Here is a 21,215-nt window from a genome sequence, read left to right as displayed (position 1 = left end):
CACATCAGACGTAAAGGCTTAGATGGCGTCAGTGATCCGTCTAAAGAGCTGTACGACAGTGAACGATCTTTTTTAGAAAGCCACTGTTGAATTTCGAGCACGAATGTGATGCTGTGAATCGCGCATGCCTGATTAACCGAACCTCACCAGTTTGTTGTGAAGATCATATTTTTTTTTTCCCAAGTTATCGTTTTCAATTGATTCACCTCAGCATACATGTCTTTTACCGCTCTTATGGCCCTCTACACCATTTTACATTTACTGCCTCTAACTACACCTGCCAGGCTGCGCCTATATACTGTTACGCCGATTACGCTGCATGGCTAGGCGCTGCGTGCAGGGTAGAAGAGAACGATGTTGAAGCGCGATGACTCGGGCTGAGGTTAGCCTGACACTGGCAGTTCCCTGTTTTCACCAATTTTCCGCTCATCTTGTAAATAAACCCATCCCCATAACAATATTGCTGTGTTTCCTTACATAAGGAACAAGTTGTCAGCAAGCGCTTGTTTGTGTCACTTTCTTCTGTTCACCTGTGCTGGCACTTCTTGGGTCCATATCATGCACCGACTATAGCCCAGCAAAAAGTCCTGCTTGATTACCGAAGCACTTTGGCAGTTCATCCACAAAGCGCGCCCAGGACATGAAGGCACCTTCATGGTTCTTGTACCATGTAATTGCAATGCCTATAAACGAGGACACCACACTGGGGACCTCGGCATTCGTTTCCTACTTGTTGTATCGACTGACCCGTGGGGAATGGGTGAGCCACACGTCCACATCCTGACCGACTGCGCCTGTGCACGGGCTAGGCTCACGGTAATGCGGCCATAAGCTGCTCGACGCAGACGTAGGAGTGTTGTCTTCGTCCAAGGATGTCTCCGGAACGGGAGGTTGCAGACCATCAAGACGTCGACTCCGGTGAGGTTCGATCTGAAAGGCCTTCGTTGGTTAGGTCGTACCCGGCACCTACACCAAGTTGTTACGAGCACAAGCTTCCACGATCGACGGGGTCCAGACAAGGGCCCTGTAGTAGCTGCGAGTCGCCTAAGATGATGATGATGATGATGTCATCAGGTTTAATGGCACATACCCATTGCGGGGGATTGACCAGGGTGCATAGCGGATACAAACGCAGTCATGTACAAGGAATGGAGTATTTTGATAATTTTCTGAGGCAGAGCTAGAATTTGTACAAAACAAAAAATACGGAGAAGGAAAAGTTGTGAATTCACACTCTAGCAGTGGAATCTACCAGATGAAATTATATAATCGTGAATGTAATCGCACACTGATTTCAGGGCATATCCCTTGGCGCTTGCCCCGAAGGATAGGTGGTGGTGGTGTGACACTTTTATTAGAACATCCTTTCTATTAGGCGTTCAGTACGTCCTGGGCCAAGGCGACGAGGGCACGTTGCAGCCTCAGATCAACGGAGGTGAGCCAGATGGGCCACGGTGGGGGTGGGGGGAAAGGATAGGCGGGGGACTGGAAGGACACAATCGGTACATACACCTCCCCACCCCCCACGCTCGCCCTACAAATACACGGGATCGCCGATGCCATCACACACTTTGCCGCCCTACCCCCCGCCCCCCAATACGTTGTCTATACAGACTAGCAGGCAGCTCTGCGTGCCTTCCATGAAAGAGCCCTCCCTTTCCCTACCCTATCGGCCTTAGATGCCGCCCTCTTAGCATTAAGCCCACGACCGGTGGCCCTTCGGTGGATCCCTGGTCACATGCGCATCCCCGGCAATGAGCTGGCTCACCAGCTTGCCTGCGATACTATACACCGGGCGCCGGGGATCCCATGGACGAGCCCACCGACGGAGCTGGCGGTCAGGGCTTACAGACACACTGTCGACGAATACTATACGCAGCAAAAATTGGACTTAGCTGATTTACCGAAGTATAGGAGAATCGGAATAGATAGAGGAAGTCCGATTCGAGCGAGGGGGATCTCCAAGTAAATTCTACAGAGAGCAGCGAACCACCGGCAGGAGAGGAAAAAGAGTCCAGCGCGAGAGGGCTAGGATCGTCTTTCTCTTTCGTACGCACGTATGTTGCTTCAAAGTCTTCGTGGCCGTATGTACCCATTACTTCAAGATCGCTCCGACGAAAACGATGAAAAGCACCTCTCATCATATGAAAACAATGAAGAAGAGTTCCTGTGATTTCCGCTGAAATCTCATGGCCAGGCTGGGCGTCGTCGATAGTCCCATCAGTGGGAATAACCACTCGGCATTCACCGCTGAATATGCATCTCCTACATGCGAGCCCAGAACCCACAAGTAGTACTGCTCCTTCGAGCAGCCATCAGAAAAATTCAAAAACGAAACTCATACATACGGGCCCAGTACTTCCGACCTAAAATCTCCCAATCCTCTCTGCATTTCGAGAGTACCATGCGAATCCACTAACCACCAGGCACTGCTGTGATGTTTTATTATAATCCCGACTCGAATAATCAATTCTAGAGTGTCTCCAGTACTTCGCAATCACAAGCCAATTAACATTGGATCATTCGCGTTACAAATTCGTAACCGTCCTGTGAATCATTTCTGTGGTGTTCCGTGTCGCACGAAAGGAGCACCACTTAGAACACACTGGTGGAAGCTACCTCTGAACTACAAGCATTCTTGAACAAAATTGTTGAGGGAGTGCTACTTACCAATGTTCTTGTTTGGGCCCTTGGCTACGGTAAGAATCTTCGCCCCCTTTATAGTCTGTACAGAATTCTTGAGCAATTGATCGCTGTTCTTGAAGGTATTTCTATTTCGGTCCAAAAGTTCAGCAAGATGTGTCCTAGGTAAGATCGCTTATCCTCTTTCACTCTGGTACACATGGACGTCTTCAACTCGCAGTTGGTGCGCTGCCGTGTTAAAACATCAGAATAAGGGGACGCACCGAAGGAAAAGCTGGGCCACCATTTCATCGCAGCCGAAAAAAAAAAAATCACTGACTGCTAGCTCCAACGGCCGCCCGTTTAATATACAGAGTTTCGCACAAGGTAAGCTTGTGTCTTGCATTTTGTGCATAAGCTGCCTCTCTCCAATAACAACGTGTTTTAAACAAAAGCGTACTTCAAAGACTTACGACGCTGAAAGCACGGCAGGCTTTGAGTATCTCACGCCGTATGACACATTATTTCGCTTTAAGAAAATATGCTAATTAAGATCTTCCACGAGACCGCAGTATGTTTTGAAAAGAAGGTATCTTATCAAGACGAAACAGCTTCGAACCTGATAACTGACCCAAAAAGCAATGCAACTATTCTAATTCATGCCTATGCTTCTCCATATGTTCTACTGGTAGCACTAAACAACCTTTCTTTCCTGGAGTAGTGAGCGCCAAGCGGCGACGTACCGATAGTTTCAACCGCTTGCGTGCTAAGCGACAGGCACAAAAAGATTTGTCCTTTCAAGTAATGTTCCTGAGTTGATGTGGGGTACATGTATGTCTTCTTCACGTCCATCAGGAATTTCGGAACACTGTGTTGAAGCCACACTGCAGTCCGGTCGTTCATGTTCGCCATCAGCACACCTGAAAATTTGAATGATGTGAGAAGAAATCAGTTTCTTTTAGTCATGTGAATTAAAAGCTAACCTTATTGCAAGCGATAATCATCCTATCATATCATCCTATATAAGCGTTAATCATAGCCTCGTTGGCTCATTGTCTTGCTTTGGTGGGTTGGCATGTCTAGCGATGATATATAAGGGGAGGAGGAGGGTCGCGGTGTATAAATGATGGTGATGAGGCGGTGAAAAAAAAACAGCGTTTCTTTCACTCTTTCCTCTTATCTTTTCGCTGTCCTCTATCTGCACGTGGCAGCAATTGTGACTCGGCTCGAGCCAGTCGGCAGGCCCGTGCACTTTCCTTTTCATCCTCCCCTCAGTCGCAACAACAAAAATACACGGGGATAGAGGGATCTTGGGGTATCTGATGTTGCAGCCAGCGTCTTCGCTTCGGCGGACGCCGTTGTTGCGACGCGCGTCTTCTCTATCACTCTTTCCTCGGATCTGCACGTGGCAGCGGTGGTGGCTCGGCTGGAGCCAGTGGGCCGGCCCGTGCACTTTCCTTTTCATCCTTCTCTCAGTCACAACATGGATGGATGGAAAAACTTTATTTTCGTCAGAGAGCATGTGTGGACGATTCCGTGTTAGATGGCCATCAACCCGTGGCTGACGGCGACCTGGGTGGCCCACTCCACGGCCCTGGTCTGGACGACCGGGTCTGAGCTGGCCAGCACGGCCTCCCACTGCTCGAGGGAAGGATCACGCATAATGTCCGCCGGTGGCGGTGCTATGCTACAGCTCCATAATACGTGGTCATAGGTTGCCAATTCGTGACACCATTTGCACTCCGGCTGAATGTCCGGGTAGATTTTGCTCAACACGTATGGGTTGAAGAAACATCTGGTCTGCAATCGGCGCCAGACGCATTCCTGCGCCTTCACCAATTGCTTGTCCGGGGGTGGGTAAATCCTCCGGTTAAGTCTGAAATGAGTAGTAATGTCATGAAAGGATACCAGCCCATCTCTCGTGGACCTTCCCGGGACGTCCGGCTCACCTACTCGGCTGACGAAACCTCGAGCATTCATGTGAGCCGTCTCGTTCCCAGGGTTCCCAGAGTGTGCAGGTACCCAGACAATTTCCGCCTCCGTAATCCCTCGCTCCGTGGCCCGATTCAACAACCGCGCCGCTGTGACAGATATACAACAACAACCAAAACACTGTCATGGCGGCCAAGGAGAGCGAGGCCGACGCTGTGCGGCGTAGGAGACGGGAGAAACTGGAGCCGCCGGACCACGACCATAAGCAAGACAACTAGACGTAACCAGGGATATACCGCACCTCTCGCTACGTATACCTTGGCATAGCTGAGCTAAGTCACTGCCAATTTTTTATTTTGAAAAAGATGGAGAGTCCAATAACACTGGGTTTGAACGCACTTAATGGTAAGCATTTAAAAAAATATGATATATTTCGGAAAATTTGCCAGCCATGAATTATGAAATGACGTGGCCTCGTTAAACTTGTGAAACGTTGCGATGCATAGTACCAGTTCAGTGCACTTATTTCAGTAGCTTAATCAGAACACGCTGAGATTTAGGCGACGAAATAAATATGTAAATTCACCATCCGCGGCCTACATCTGCGATATGTTGTGCTCGAAGGGCGCAGAGGACCTGCGATCCACACTAACGCTCTCGTTTGATGGTCGGTGCGTTCGCGCTTTTCGTCTGCAGCTGCTCGCGACACGTAAAACGTAGCATGTCAAAGGATGCCATAATTAAAGCTGCGGTGAACCATTCGACGCATCTGCAAAAACGGCACCCGCTGCGGTGACTCAGTGGTTAGGACGCTCGGCTGCCGAGTCGGAGTACCCGGGTCCGGACCCGGCCGCGGCAGCCACGTTTCGATGGAGGCGAAGCGAAAAAGGCACCCGTGTGCTGTGCGATATCAGTGCACGGTGAAGATTCCCAGGTGGTCGAAATTATCCCAGAGGCCTCTACTACGGCACCTATTTCTCTCTTTTTCTTTCCCTCCCACATAGCTTTATTCCTATGTCCACCAAGTGTCCACCAAGAAGTAAACCTGTAGAAATGGCAGTCTAGTGGCAACGAAGCTTACTTTTAGGTCAATTTAGTTTTATAGGGGTTTAACGTCCCAAAGCATCTCAGGCTATGAGAGACGCCGTAATGACGGGCTCCAGAAGCTTCGACCACGTGGTGTTCTTTAACGTGCACTGACATCGCACATTACACGGGCCTATTTAATTTCACCTCCATCGACATTCGGCCGCCGCGGCTGGGATCGAACCCGCGTCTTTGGGGTCAGCAGCTGAGCGCCATAACCACTGAGCCACCGCGGCGTTCACTCACGCTGATCAATAGCCGCAAGTGGGGAGGTTTCGGCGGTAATTCGTACCTATTCGACGTGCGCCCGTCTACAATTAACAGAAGGTAGAGGCTGCGACGGTTCGTCATTGGCTACCGAGGCACTCGAAGGACCCTTTAGTGATCGCGTGTAAGAGCGCACCAAGCCCGAAGACGAATTGGGTAGCGTGAGACGCGCAGACGCCGCTGCCAAAGACGACGAAGATAGCGCGAGGCTCATAGAGGAGGTACAACGCATTTGTGCTGACAGCTTACTGGATGCCATTGTCGCTGAGTTCCCTGTAAAACTTCTAAGGCGAAAGCCTTTAATGCCTCATCGTTGTCGACAGAAGGTTGGCAGCAGAGGTGTCACGCTTTTTCTAGTAAGACCAGGAAAAAAATATTTGTGTACGATGGGATTCGAACCACCACCCTTCCGTTCCGCAGCCGAGCAAGCTAATGGCTGCGATATTTCCTGCCTACGCATATGTAGTTCTCCTTGTCTAGGACGCTGGAGAGTGTTTGCAGAAAGGCGCCGAATCCGACGGATGCCTCATAAACACCCTACAGTTTATCCAGCATTAAAAATTCACAAACAATTGTGTACTTAATTAACATCGTAACCACACATCAGTGACACAAGCAGTAACACCGCGCAAAAGGCTTTCGCCTCACCGCACTTTAGGTCAACAAAGTGCCCCCCTGAATTTGTTTTTTTTTTGGTGTAAAAAGTGTCATGCGTTCCCGGAACCTGTTTCAATGTGTGTTTCTAAAAAACGCCTCCATATCATTATAATAAAGCGTACTATGGCGAATACTGTCAGGCATGACTGCTGTCTGTGCATGTGCGAACCGTTGCGATACCTGAGATATACATAAGCTGCATTTCATTCAAACACGTTGTTTTTTCCAAAGCAGCGGCATTTATTCATGGGCATGAAAGTTCCTGCGCTTTTTTATTTAATTTTGCTTTGTACTTTACTCGGCGAACCACTAACCTGTGACACCATCGCAATGAATTTTGCTCTTTGAAAATATTTGTGCAAGGAGGAATCAAAATGCAAAATGTTTTTCATATACTCTGAGTCTAAAACCCCACTTACCTTTTGCATGTCCACCACCATTTTTATTTACGTTTGGCTGCTGATCGTTGTAAACAGCGTAACTGACAGCCTAGGCAAATGCAACACAAACGCAGAATCTGGGATTAGTGAGGAAAAGTACAGTCTTCTACCACCGCGCTCTAAAAGACTTATGAAGTGTGATCGAATCTGCCTAAACATATTGCTCAGTAGTGCAAAGCCTCGAGTAAATGAGCCATTGACAAAAAACAGCGCTATGTGAGGAGTTGAGGCATTCATGGCAACACCAGGGGTTATTTTTAGGGTTTCAACAATAAGCAAGGACAGAGGAGCTGGCACCTTTGCGGCAAAGCTTCCCGAAGCTGGTTTTCTCTGTCAACCAATCTGAAACGTGACCGAAGTAATGGGTGTCGACGGACCGACCACTACACATTGTTTTCTGGTGAATCACATTGAAACAGCTGCTCTGAAGTAAAAGGGGCTAAGATAAGCACCGAGCTCTCGCAAGGCATTGTAGCGTGATAAGCATTTCATTTATCAGCAGAGATAAAAGCTTTCTGAAGGCCACATAGAGGCGCTAAGGGCAATATGAAACTAAAGGACAGTGGGCGTTAAGCTAAAAATGTAGGCAATACCTAAGACATCACTTAAGGCGCAACATAGTCAGATTTTTAAAATGGCACCGCTTGCCGGCGCAACTTAGAGACATGCGAGTTCTAACCTTTGCAGGCTTTATAACACTCCTTCAGGATCAGTCAGAACTAGTTGCTGATATAGTTCTGTGCAGCTTGTATTCCCCCACATTATCCGACAAAAAAGAATCATTTGGAGGCATTGCTTGAGACGCTAATGCTTCGTGGGGTCAACACTTTGCCTAGCGCAGACGCCGAAAACACTTGCCGTAATCTTCGGAGTACACGCCTCCATAAACGAAATGGCTGGCACGTGTTGCGATCTGCAGAGAATCTTTCATACTGTGCCCTTCCAACGATATTTCGAGCGACAGACAAGCAGTCAGCAACGATTCCTTGCCTGAGCGGCTGCTACCAGCCCTTTCGTGAACCTCAAAGAGGTCCTCACATCGACTCATTCCTTATCACTCTTTCTTCGCCCACTTCTGCATATCCATATGACCCCAACCTTCCCACTTTTCTCAAACATCGCCTTTTCTTTCCACCATCGGCTTCTGTCCCTCTATTCTCTACTGTCTGATGCAACTCTTCTGTCGATCTCCTCACTGGTGCACATTCATCTTTAGCTAGCCAGGCTCGTTTCTGACGAGCTGATGGGCCAGTTGGCCTTGGTAGAATGTGTGCTTGACGCCTAGCTGCGATAATAATGGTCGAAATTATTCCGGAGCCCTCCACTACGGCACCCTTCCTTCCTTTCTTCTCTCAGTCCCTCTTATATCCCTTCCCTTACGGCGCGGTTCAGGTTTCCACCGAGATATGTGAGACAGGTACTGCGCCATTCCCTTTCCAAAACACCAATTTTCCTTTTGTGCATCGTGCAGGAGTGCCCAGTTTTAGAGCGAAAGCAGCACTCCAGACGTACGAACCCCGAGCAAGAATCTTGTTCTCTTGTGCTCCTAAGCCGAACTCGGGTAAGCTCGGGTAAGTTCGGAGGACAGTCGCGCAAGCTGCAGCCAATAGAAGAAAGCTCGGGTAAGTTCATAGAAGCGCCGCGCCAGCTGAGCCAGTGGGAGGAGGACGTCGTGCCACCTATGTCATGTAGCCTGTTGACATCATCACAACCTGCCCTGGCAGGTGGCAGTTACATTATTGGTCGCGAGAGGTTGCTCGGGAAGAGCAACATGAGTAGCACAATCTCTAAAGGTGCCTGTGATTAAAACAGTCCCCTGCCAGTGCAGTGGCGCTGGCAGTCGTAGGAGGATTCGCCGCGATCTCTTTTACAGTATCGCAAATAATGTTAAATAGAGAATGACCAATTCTGGATATATGGGCATGAACCCACTTAAATTGCCTCGTCATACACTTAAGGTGGAGCTGAAGTGTCCCCTCCAATTGAAGCATGAACACCTCAAGAGTTCAAACGGCAATGTCTGTTTCTCTGCGACCGGATGTTGAGCGGGGCCGAGGCAACCGGAGATTGGCGTCCTGATGTGGCTTGGCGTCTTTCGGTTCCCTCTGCTGCTCGTCGAAGAGGGGAAGCGTGTCGGCGGTGCTCAGGGAATGTAGACCGCATAGCTCGAACGGCCAGCGTGGCTAGCGCAGGTGTTAGAGGGATTCACAGCGCCTCTGTAGACAACGATGTTTGTGCGTCCGTGCACCGCTGAGTGAAGGTTTCCAGGGCTTGTTTTCCTCTGCCGCGTTTGCTGCTTTACCTGCCGTCCCTTTGAGGCGCTTATGCTGTGCGATCTGTACAAAGTTCTGAGCGTCTCTCGTTGCTTCAGCTGTTTGAAGCGGCGTAGCACTCCCAGTCGCTTCATTGTTCTTGGCGAAAGCGACCTTTCTGTCTAATGCCTCAACCTTCTCAGTACCACGGCCACGGCTGCACTATAGCAAAGAGCAGTTTGGTGCGCTGATAGAACAGATCGTAGATGACGAAGACAACAGCATGTAACGCGCAGCTCGGCAGGAGACCAGCTAGAGCACAGTGCGTAAAGCTGCGGCGGGGGCCGAGAGATCTGAGGAATCGGAAAGCGAAGCTACTTTTTTTGCGCATGTCTTGATTCGTATCTTGCTGGGTTTGAAGCTATATTAAATGTTTTTTTACCTTCAACGGCCTTACAGAAAGTTTTAGTCTTTATTAAGGTGCTATGGTTTTTTTTTTTTTCATCATTTTGGGTAAAGGGATCTGTCATGAATTCCAGACACCAGCACAAAGAGAATTATTGTAGTCGGCGCACGCGAACCGAAGATACTCTACTCAGTAAGGAGAAAACTTATTTGATACATGCGGTACCTAGATTGGACAGCACAAACCAGGTCTGTGCCTTGCTCATAGGTAGCGGAAAATTCCATGGGATTCTTGCCTTGTCAGAGCAGCCCCAGCCACAAATTTCGATGGTGTCTTTGTTCCGTGTCTACGTCACGGACATAGTAGGGGTGGCTAACACAACAAAAAGAGCTCCTTGAAGTTTGATGTAATCACTTTGTCGCTGGCAGCATTGGAACGTCAGCACCGGCTTCTCCCCCAAGCCCCGGATTCTGCTCGGATTTTCTTTTAACATTTTCAGCATGGTGTGCTGGCGGTTTTTATTTCTTGTTGTGGTTGATTCTTCGGTGTCGGCAGCTTGAACAACACCACTAGGCTCCACGACAATTTAAAGCGAAATGAAAACTGCCGGTCCTTGCGTTATTCTAATTAGTTTTGCTTGCTTTCACTGCTGCTTTCGTTTTTTCTCCATCTGAAAAGCTTACGACACTACGAGACACCATAATGGACTCCCAGCCAATCGAAAAACCAGCGCCAAATCTTGTTGTCACTTAATGTACCCTGCCGAAAGTTGACTACGTTCACACACCATTTGAAATATTAAAAGGATAACAAACATTTAAGCATATTGTGATGAAGACGACGAAGCTGGCAGTGGCGCGGGACGGAACGCTCGCGCTTTGTCTCGTCCATCGTTCATCGCGCATCATTCCTCGGCTGGCCGTCACGTAACAATATTAAAATTAAAAAATTACGCTTTCGATGGTCTCTTTGGAAACTAAGGCACCGCATTTTCCCGTACTGTGGAAACAAATAATAAAATCCACCTGTTTTATCTGAACCTTTGTGGCTGAACCTTTTAAAATAATTTAGGACGATATCCGCGTGAGTTTTGCGAGAATGAAATTTGAAAGCCTTTCACGCTTTAAAAGACCCAAGTTCTAAGCTATTGGATACAGTAGGCTGGCTTTGACCCATAGCCTAGCTCCTGTCCTGCGTAAATATAGATATCCTTTGGCGTATAGTAGCGGTCACCAATACCATAAACACTCGCCGTTTTCTTCGCTGTTATCGCGATACTATATCCAAAGATTCTAAAGACCTTCGCCGATATCAAAGCAGAGGTAACAGATGATGCGATTATGCAGCAGACCAACAAGAGTGCCTTAATGACGGGATGCGTGCGAAAGACACCCGCACCTCTGTTTACGATTACAGTGTCACTGCTCTACACTCCACCCAGAAGGGAAGCTACGCCAAGCAGCACAGTTAATCTGCCCAATATTGCATGTGGATGGTTTCACTGTGGTCCTTTGTAAGACCAGCCTTTGCAATATATTTCCAGTATTGAGCCGAGCAGCTCTGCTGCTTGGTACGTGAATTGGACTATGAAGTCGTCCCTGACCAAATGACTGCATCCCAGCGACGCCGCGTATCACCAGAAGTTGTCCATGCTGTCCGTCTAAAGCCCTATATGCGCGCTAAAGGACACTGTGTTTCCGCACTCGACTTTTCCGTTTCCGTCCAGTCCGTTCTTTTTTTTTTTTGTTCCTTGTCGCCTTATGTTTTAAAGCATGGGGAGGATGCTTCTTTGCCGCGAATCTTAGTAGTGTTTGTTCATTCTTCAAAGCTGCCGACACGCCGCTTTATTGCTTTGTCTGCGATGCAAGACGTGTCCAGGGGCGCGATTACGAGTTTTTGTCTCAATTTTGAGACTCTGACGTCAAAATGACGACACCGCGAGTTGTTGACTGCGGAATCAACCAATTAGCAGCGAGTTTGTGGTGTCTAATAGTAGGGTTCCACCCAGGAAGCATTTAGTTGCGCAATAAGGGACCGTATGCTAAAGTTTTTCTGTAAACACGCCGTTAATAATTTGAAGAATGTTTTATTTCGCTAACAAACTATGTTTCAAACTCAACGACATGAAGCAAAAGAAGAAGCGTCCTCAATTTTGCAACTAAATTTGCTCTTCAGTCACTTTTGCTGCCGCGAGGGTGCGCTGACGCTGGAAAAGCGTCGGTAGCGGCGGCTAGGCGGCGTGAGCTGCCGCCTGATTCAACCGATTCCGCTGAGCCGCCGCGGTGGCTCAGTGGCTATGGTGCTCGGCTGCTGGCCCGAAAGACGCGGGTTCGATCCCGGCCGCGGCGGTTGAATTTCTTTGGAGGAGAAATTCGAGGCCCGTGTACTGTGCGATGTCAGTGCACGTTAAAGAACCCCAGCTGGTCGAAATTTCCGGAGCCCTCCACTACGGCGTCTCTCATAGCCTTAGTCGCTTTGGGACGTTAAACCCCATAAACCAACCAACCAATCAACCGATTCAGCCTTATCCCTCCACGCACATATTCAGCCATCGTAAACATGGCAGCCAGAAAAAAAATCTGCTGATTCGACGGCTGTCCTCTTTTTTTTACACATTACGCAGAATCAAAGTACTGCGCAGACGTCTTAAGTGCGCGGAAAAATCTGTTTAAAGGCAGTGATTGCTACGAGTCTGCCGAGATCAATTTGGAAGGAGCGCTTGGCTCGAAAACCGGCGAAGGCAGCTTCAAGGCAAGTTCACACTGGCGAGTTGCAATCGTCGCGCTAGTATTCTAGGCGACCGATTTCGGTCAACTAGTTACGGTTTGCGAAGCACATGTAAAGCGGGGAGGGAGCGTAATAAATCGATTTAAGCCTGTCGCGCGACCTCCGCGACTCGCCAGTGTGAACTCACCTTGCTGCTATCGATGGCAAATGTGCTCCAAGGGCGATGCGTGATTATATTTATTTTTGTTCAGAAAATACCCGGCGACCATGAATAATCACACTGCAGCAACTGCCGACATACGGAAGCAGACCGGTGCAGCTGCTGATGGGAGCTTGCAATCTCACTGCGGGAATTAAGAGCCGGCACGCCCGGTCACTGCGGCAACAATCACTCTTCCGCCTCGTAACCAACTCATGCCGCCCGCTTCGGGTTAAGCACTTGATATTCGTGTTGGTGGTGCCGTTCCGTTCGGATGATGCTCGGATGACGCCGCCGGGGATACTGCGGTGGCGAAAGTTTATGCGAAGGAAGTCCACCTTCGCCGCCGCATTGTCTTGAGGGGTCTCGCCGAAAAGCGCGCACCTTCTGCGACTTAACTTTGACAGTGCTCTCCGCAACTCACCGCAAACACTTGCACAGTCGGTTGGGCTACGCCGACGTTTACTTCATTTTCTACGGTGTCTTGAAACCCACCGGCGGCGAAGGCGCGCACAGGCACTTGCCGCTCCACTGACCGCGCACTCACCCGCACACCTCCAAGTTCAACGGCGAGTTCGTCGCACAACCATTATGCTCCTTCCTATGTCAAAACGTCGAAACAACTCGTCCGGCACGTCAAAACCGTCTTCATGCACCCTCTTACACCGCTGCTCGCGCGGCCACCGGCCATGTAAACAACCGCCATTTTCTGTCTCGAGCGGTTTGAGACCACTCGTTCTAGTCGCAAGAAATCGTCTCAATCGGCTCGCATAATTAGGTGAGCAACGTCAACACTTTTGGCACACTTATGACGTCGGCCGGTGACGCAAAAAACCAATATGGCCGCTGGTCACGACCGACCAATAGGAACGGGGCAAATGAGACACTTTTTGAGACACTTTCCGATTGAGACGATTTTGAGCGACTCGTAATCGCGCCCCAGATTTATCTCGGCTGATCGCATCCAGGCGGAGCCGCTTCTACGTTTTTCCAGAATGTTCCAGTAACTTTGCACGCTTTATCTCGAAAGTTCGCTATCAGCTTTAAATTGAGCACGGCCGAGAGCGGCGGGCATTCGGTACGACGACCGCCGAGCACGCTTGTTACTACGCCGCCGCCACGTCATTCACTTCTTTACGGACGCAAGTCAGCCCAAATAAAGTGTTTTGCTTACAAGCCATTTTCCCCGTCTTCCTGCTCTCCTGACGGCAGTCACCACTATGTGACAATAATAAGGTAGAGTTGAATGCAAAGATTTGTACATGATTTGCTACGAGATCACCATGACGCGTTGTACGCAATTGTGCTGATTCCTGCTCAAAAGAAAATGCTTCTCTCGACAAAACAAGTCAGTTTGCTCTATTTAGATCTCCAATAACGTTTGTACCGCGATAGCCTTAAAGGCCCCGCTACGCAGAAAATCCGACGTCTGCGTTGTCGCAGTCGGCGTTGTGAACGAAAAATCACGGGCATGACTCTGGAAGGCGGTGCCCAGAGAGCAACGTACAGGAGGCAGGTGGGACACCTAGGTCACGTGACCTTGTGGCGTCATCACAACCTGCCCTCCGGAGAGTGACGAAACTGCCCAGTGGGGCAGGTGGCAGTTAAATCAATGATTGGTCGCTCGGGAAGAGCAACCTTGGCTTCACAAGGCCCACCGCTTGGAGCACCGGCTAACATAAGGCAGTGAGGCACCTCTTAACCACTGCGCCCCGACGCAAGGAGGGGTGTGAGGACTCCCGGGGGCCTATGAATGTAAATATATATGGAAATTACCTTACTGTGCTGTTACGTCATATCCGTAAGGCGGCCCTAATTATCGAAGCCATTTTTTTTTCTCGCGGAAATGGCGAGCGGCGCCTCAACTGGTTAATTTGAATCCCTGGGCGGTCTTTGGTGAGAAAATTTCGGGGACAATCGGGTTGGGCGTATAAAATGAAGGGTCCTAATTATTAAAATATTCTTGCAGACCGGAAGACAGTAAGTGCGAGCCTATGAGAGCCTAAAATGTTCATTGCTGTGACCCGTCTTTTACCTCTAAGCGCATTAAGTGACTTACAATGCCCCCCCCCCCCCCCCCTATGTGTTCACCGCACATGCACTTTTCCTAGAAACTATGAAAAGTCCTCATGATATTTGTCTGAAATGTTCGACACTACAGTCTGGCAGTTCCCGTGCCAGCTTTCCTTTATCACTGTCGAATGCTGAAATTGGCGCTTTAGATGGTGTAGGGCAACAAGTTCTGTACTGTTTAGAGCTTTATATTGCTGTATTTAGACAACGTTTTTCGTTTTCTGTACGGTAAAGTATTAATTTTCCTTGTGTTCGACACTTATACTCAAATACCCTCGTTGTGAATAGAGCACATCCATCGTCAATATAGTTTCTATCGTTTCACGCCTCAGATAACATGAATAATTTCTTTGCCTTCATTAAATAATGCTTATTCTTCGTCTGTACAAAGTTGTGCATTACAGATGCTGACCTGATCACGAGTACCAGCGTATATGGGGGCCGTCGTAGTGTAAACCGGGTTATTCTTGTGCGCTTTATCGATACTTGCACCCAACATTGTCCAGGTATCGTCCTTTGAATCACTGTCATAGTACAACATTTCATATCCGGTGCATTGGTTCTTTATGTATGGAACCTTGTAGACGACAAACCTGGAACGAAAGAAAGAACGAAAAAGGAAGATTACAATATAGCTGATGCGAGAAAATGTTATAGCATGCACTTTGTGGCAAGAGCGTTCCTTGATTCAGGCGACTCTGTTGCGGTGGTTTAAATCTTCGGCCGTTCCGTTGCGCTCCATGCATGTCACGTGGCTCTTTATTGGACCTTTCTTGCACATTGCGTTTGGAAGCGAATGAAAGTTGATGAAGAGGACGGTATCCCAAGCATAGCGCAAAAGGCACGGATAGAATTGTGGCTCTCCCGTGTGCTTTTCTTTCGCCTTTAGTGTGTACAGGTGAATAGCGACCTTTTCCTTCCGATTCTTGGCCGATTCCCCTGTGGGCATGTGCCATCTTTTCAAAGGCTCACAACAACAACATGGAAGTTCACAGAAACGACGACATCCAGAACACACCGCTAGAGTTTGAAACTGTGACACGCCAGATGTTAGGGTGCGGCGATGAAGTAACCTAATCTGTTTTGTGCCCTTTTGTTGTAATCTGTCGAAATGAGAAATCAAGAAAAAACGGATGCGGCGATTGCGTAGTGGTCCATTGCAGCAGCGAGAGAAGTGGATCTATTCGCGCCGCTGCGAGTTTGAATTCCGTTCATGGCCAATTCTGTTGTTTTATTTCAAACTTCGATATGGTATGACTGCGCCGGCAGACGGCTGATTTTTTTTATGCGAAGCATATTAACGTAGGTTTCGGGCCTTCGCGCGACGCCCGGCGGTGGCCACCATTGACCTTCAAGTGAGATCACATGATGTGACGTCACGTGATAACGTCACACCGGCTGCAGATGGGGCCTCATATCGCGCCGTCGGACGTCGCCCGGCGGAGGCCTCCACGCTTCGGTTCGCGCCGTCGCGCGCGACGCGGCGGCGGCGCCACCATCGCTGCATCACGTGATATGGGACGTCACGCCAAGGATGAGGCGGCGCGTGCCCGCCGTCGCGTCAGTCTCTGTGCCCGCAACCGCGCCAGCGTCTTTGCGCCGGGCGTGTATGCGGTCAAGATGCCTCCAAACGCTAAGGACGTTAATAATAAGAATGCAAAACGAAGGCTGCTTCGCATCCACTGGGCTTAACCTTGATAAGCCTCCAACTTTTTTTTAATCTACATGGCATCTATGACATCCTTACATGCAGGAAACACAAGTTTCATAAATTGGTCGTGGCTTACCTCGGCTTTGCTAGGATATATATATGTAGCGAACAACGGTCAGCCGATAGGCCTTCAGGCTAATCGATGCCGCCGGAGCAGACGTGTTCACATCGGCTCTGTCACTGCTAACCAATTACGCAGTGCTAATTACCTCGAAACAAAGTTTTCCTTGCACCAATGTGTCCGTGAAGGCGAGCGGCATCGACCGATACCAGCTGACCCTAGAGGTGCGTTTTTCTTTGCCAAATTTTGTGACTTTTTCTACCGCCGCCGTGTGAAGGAGTGCTAGGCCTAAGCTTGTCCCGCGGACGCTAGGCCCGGCACCGTCGCACCGGTCGCCGCCTGCCGTACTCCTCGGCGGCGGCCGAGATGGAGGCGTCCGTTACGAGGGAGACGTCCGCTACGTCTACAATGATCGTGGACAACCAAATGTGCGTTCAAGTTCAAGGAAAAGAGATATCACCAGAGGAATACCACAACGACGCCGGATGGACGCTCGCGGGGGAACACATGTCGAGGCTGCGCCAGCGGACCCCCGACGGCGGCAAGCCTGACGGACCCGGCGGGAGTCAAACAAGCCCGAAAACGAAATTCCACAAGAACGTCAGAGCCTCGGCCATCAAGGCAGCACGCATGCCAGCCATGCCACTGGAAGAGAGCAAGATAGTCGTCAGACCCAGAGGGGGACTGGACAACGTCAAGACCGGCACCACCACCGTCGCTGCGGCCATACTCGCCGCGGCCAAGATCACGAGCGAGGAAAGCGCCGCGGACACCATCTGCCCCAACACGCAACAGAACATCATGGTCGTCAGTACACCGAACGAAGACAACGCGGCTAGGTACGCTAAAATCCAGGAAATCTATATTCAAGACAACTCCTACGAAGTCAGCGCATATCGCACGGCTCCTCACGACACCGTAAAGGGCGTCATCAGAGGCATCCCCATCGATGCGAGCGCCGACGAGATAGATAGGAACATCGTCAACGAGAGAAACCCGCTAGCAGTGGGCGCAAAGAGGATCGGCAGCACGACCACCGCGATCGTGGTGTTCCAGGGACCCAAGGTACCGAACTTCGTCCGATACGGAGTCACCCTGATACCGTGCCGCCTCTACAGGAAACAGATCGACGTTTGCAAGCAGTACGGCTGAGTGGGACACCGAAAGGACGTGTGCCCGACCCCGAAAATCCAGACGTGCCTGGCCTGCGGACTCGCCAACCCCAAAGAAGACCATCCCTGTACCCCTAAATGTAAGCTGTGCGGGGACGAACACCCGACCGGAGACCGAACGTGCAAGGCGAAATACAAGATCCCCTACGTAGTGCGCAAGCGACAATGGGAGCGCCGACAGGCCGAACGCCAGCTGCTGTCGGAGAGCGATTTCCCGCCACTCGACAAGCCGCCAGCTGCGGGAAAGTCAAGGACTCCATCAGACAACCGCGCGCCAAATTCCAGAGACAGCAGCTGCAAGAGAAGCCTCAGTAGGAAAAGGTCACCATCACGTGAGCGAGTCAGCTGGGCTGACGCAGCTAAAGGGAACAATATAAGGAACGCGCATAAAAACACCGAAGCCACGAGGAAAGACGATATAAACAAGATGCGAGAAGCCAACGAGACATTAAGACAAGAGAACGCGGCGCTGCGCACGACCATCAACAGCCTCACGAGAGAGATCGCCGATATCCGTAAGTTGCTGCTATGCAACAACGAGCCTCCACAGAGACTCACGCCAAGCACAAGCACGACCGACGAAACAACCATGAACACCCAGGAGACAGCTGTAGAGGAACCGGCACCTAAGAAGCGAGCCGTCGAGGCCACGCGCAAGCAAACAGAGAACAATCGAATCGACAACCCCGAGGCCAAATTCGAAGCGACGTTCACCAAACTCGAACAATTAATCACGGAGAACATCGCAGCAGTGACAGCAATGAAACAAACAATGGAGACCTACCAAGCCGAGAACACGAACAGATTCGCCTACATCGAAAGGACCCTACAGCCGATAGTGAGCCACCCGACGTTTGCGCCCCTCTTCGCGCAACATCCACCCAACCAGGGAACCGCGTACACACCAACGCAACCATGGCTGCCAACGCAACAACAGCAGCAGCCGTAACAGCGTGGCAGTGGAACTATCGCGGCCTCGCAAGGAAGAAGGCAGTCATCCAACAGCACATCGCACATGCCGCGCGCAAACCAGACGTGATCCTATTACAAGAAACACTCACCGACGCACCGTCCCTGCCCGGCTACAGAGTGCACAAGGGCCAGCCCGACGGGAGAGGCCTGTGCACCCTGGTCAGGAAAGGACTCACGTTCGTTGAGCACGAGCTGCAAAGCAATATCAAGATCGAGCACACACTCACCGAAATCATCCCGGGCAAGAAGAGAAAAGGAAGCATTTTTCTGCTCAACATATACAGCAACCCATCACAGAGAAAACAGAGATTCAAAACGATACTACACAGAGCCAGCACCGCGGCAGGCCGCAACACGCTAATCGTCTGCGGCGACTTCAACGCGATGAACCCAGCCTGGGGCTACAACAAGTACACAGCAAAGGGCCGCGACCTGTACCAAGACGCCATGGAACTCGACTTCACCCTCATCACGGAGCCGGCGCATCCGACGAGAATCGGTAACTCTGTGTCCCGGGACACCACTCCGGACCTCACGTTCGTCAAGAACGACGTCCGGGGCGCGATCTCCTGGCGAAACACGGGAACCGACCTCGGCAGCGACCACACCATCGTGGAAATCAGCATACCAGAACACAACGACACAGCATCAAAACACACAGATAGGTAGACTGGGATGCCTTCCGAGACGCCAGAAGCCAGAAGACAGACGCTGACGGCGAGATCGAAGACATAGAGACGTGGACGGCTGAAATCACCAAGAGCGTACGCGACGCGACCAAAGAAATTGAAACGGACGCTGCGATTGATAAAGTAGACAGCCGGCTAGCGCATCTCATCGAAGCCAAGCAGTCAATACTAAGTCGCTGGAAGAACCAACGGCTCAACCGCAGACTCAGAAAGAAGGTGGCGAAGGTCAACCGAGCGATCGAGGAGCACTGCCGCGCTCTATGCACGCAACAGTGGATCGAGATCTGCAACGCGGCAGACGGGCAGATGCATAGCGGGAAGACGTGGAACCTGCTGCGGCACCTGCTCGACGAAACCAAGACCAAGTCGCACCAAAGGGACAGACTCGCCAAGCTCATACATCGGGTGGTCTCGGTACACGGCGCCGATGAAATCACCAGGCGCATCAATGACAAATACCTGCCCACTACACCCACCGAACAACACGCGCCGTACGGCGGCCTACCCAACGCGAAGCTCGATCGTGACATCGACGTCGAGGAGGTCCGCGCGGCCCTGCACGCCCTCAACAGCCGGTCGGCAGCTGGCCCGGACCTCGTCACGAACAAGGCGCTCAAGAACCTCGACGACGGCTCGATTGAACACCTCGCAAAATACTTCAACAAGTGCTGGAGAGCGGCCGCGCTTCCAAAGCAGTGGAAGACAGCCAAGACTATCCTGATACCCAAGCCGGGGAAGCCACCGGACACGGACAACCTTCGGCCCATCTCGCTCACGTCCTGCGTGGGCAAGGTGCTGGAGCACGTCCTGCTCAACAGGTGGCAAGACTACCTGGGCAAGGTGCTGGAGCACGTCCTGCTCAACAGGTGGCAAGACTACCTGGAACGAGAAGGGCTCTATCCGGCCACGGTGATCGGCTTCAGACAGCACCTCAGCACGCAGGACGCGATGCTGCAGCTCAAATACCAAATCATAGACAATGGCGGCAGCGCCCGCGACAACAAGGCAATCCTGGGTCTCGACCTAAAGAGCGCCTTTGATAATGTGAAACACTCGGCGATTCTGTCCCAAGTCTCGGAGCTCAACATGGGCGAAAGATCCTACAACTACATCAAGGACTTCCTCACGGACAGGACCACCGAGCTACGAGCAGGCGACCTACAAACGCAAGAGAAGAAGCTCGGGAGCACCGGCACACCGCAGGGATCGGTCATTTCGCCGATGCTGTTCAACCTGGTAATGATCGGAGTGGCCGAGAAGCTCGCGGACATCGAAGACGTCAGGCACACCATCTACGCGGACGATATCACACTGTGGGTGACCGGCGGCAGCGACGCCCACATCGAGGGCGCTCTGCAAGCCGCCGTCGACGCGATAGAAGACCACCTGGAAGGCACCGGCTTGAGATGTTCGCCGAACAAATCGGAGCTCCTCATACTCCCACCTACCAACAATGGCAGATGCAAGACCAGACAACGCGAATGCGAAAAAATCAGAATCGTAACCAAATCCGGCAACGTGATCCCCGAGGTCAGCAAAATCAGGATCCTAGGCATGGTCATCGAAAATCATGGAAGAAACGGCGAAACCATCGCCCGTCTCACGGCAAAAACGGCCAACGCTATGCGACTCCTCAAAAGAGTCACTTCCCGGAAGGCTGGCATGAGAGAGGAGAGCCTAATCAGGCTCGTCCAATCCTTCATCATCAGCCACGTCGCGTACGTTGCAGCCTACCACAGATGGCTGCAACAACACGAACGCAACAAAATTAATGTAATAATCAGGAGAGCGTACAAGGCGGCGCTGGGCCTGTTCGAGTCCACGAGCACGACCCGCCTCTTAGAACTCGGGATGCACAACACGCTAGAAGAAATAGCCGAAGCGCAACGGACCTCTCAACTGGAGCGGCTGTCCACGACCAAAGCCGGGAGGAAGATACTGGACGACCT

At 50.8% G+C, this 21,215-nt stretch overlaps 1 pseudogene; it reads left to right on the top strand.

The window, feature by feature from the left end:
• The first annotated feature begins 16,799 nt into the window (after positions 1-16,799).
• Positions 16,800-18,860, top strand: LOC149367091 (uncharacterized; annotated as a pseudogene).
• Positions 18,861-21,215: the final 2,355 nt, after the last annotated feature.

This window comes from Amblyomma mixtum, chromosome 1 (assembly GCF_055824585.1).
Source record: "Amblyomma mixtum isolate Tamu chromosome 1, ASM5582458v1, whole genome shotgun sequence".
Taxonomy (NCBI): domain Eukaryota; kingdom Metazoa; phylum Arthropoda; class Arachnida; order Ixodida; family Ixodidae; genus Amblyomma; species Amblyomma mixtum.
Note: the sequence above shows the minus strand (reverse complement) of the source record. Positions and strands in the feature narration are given on the sequence as shown.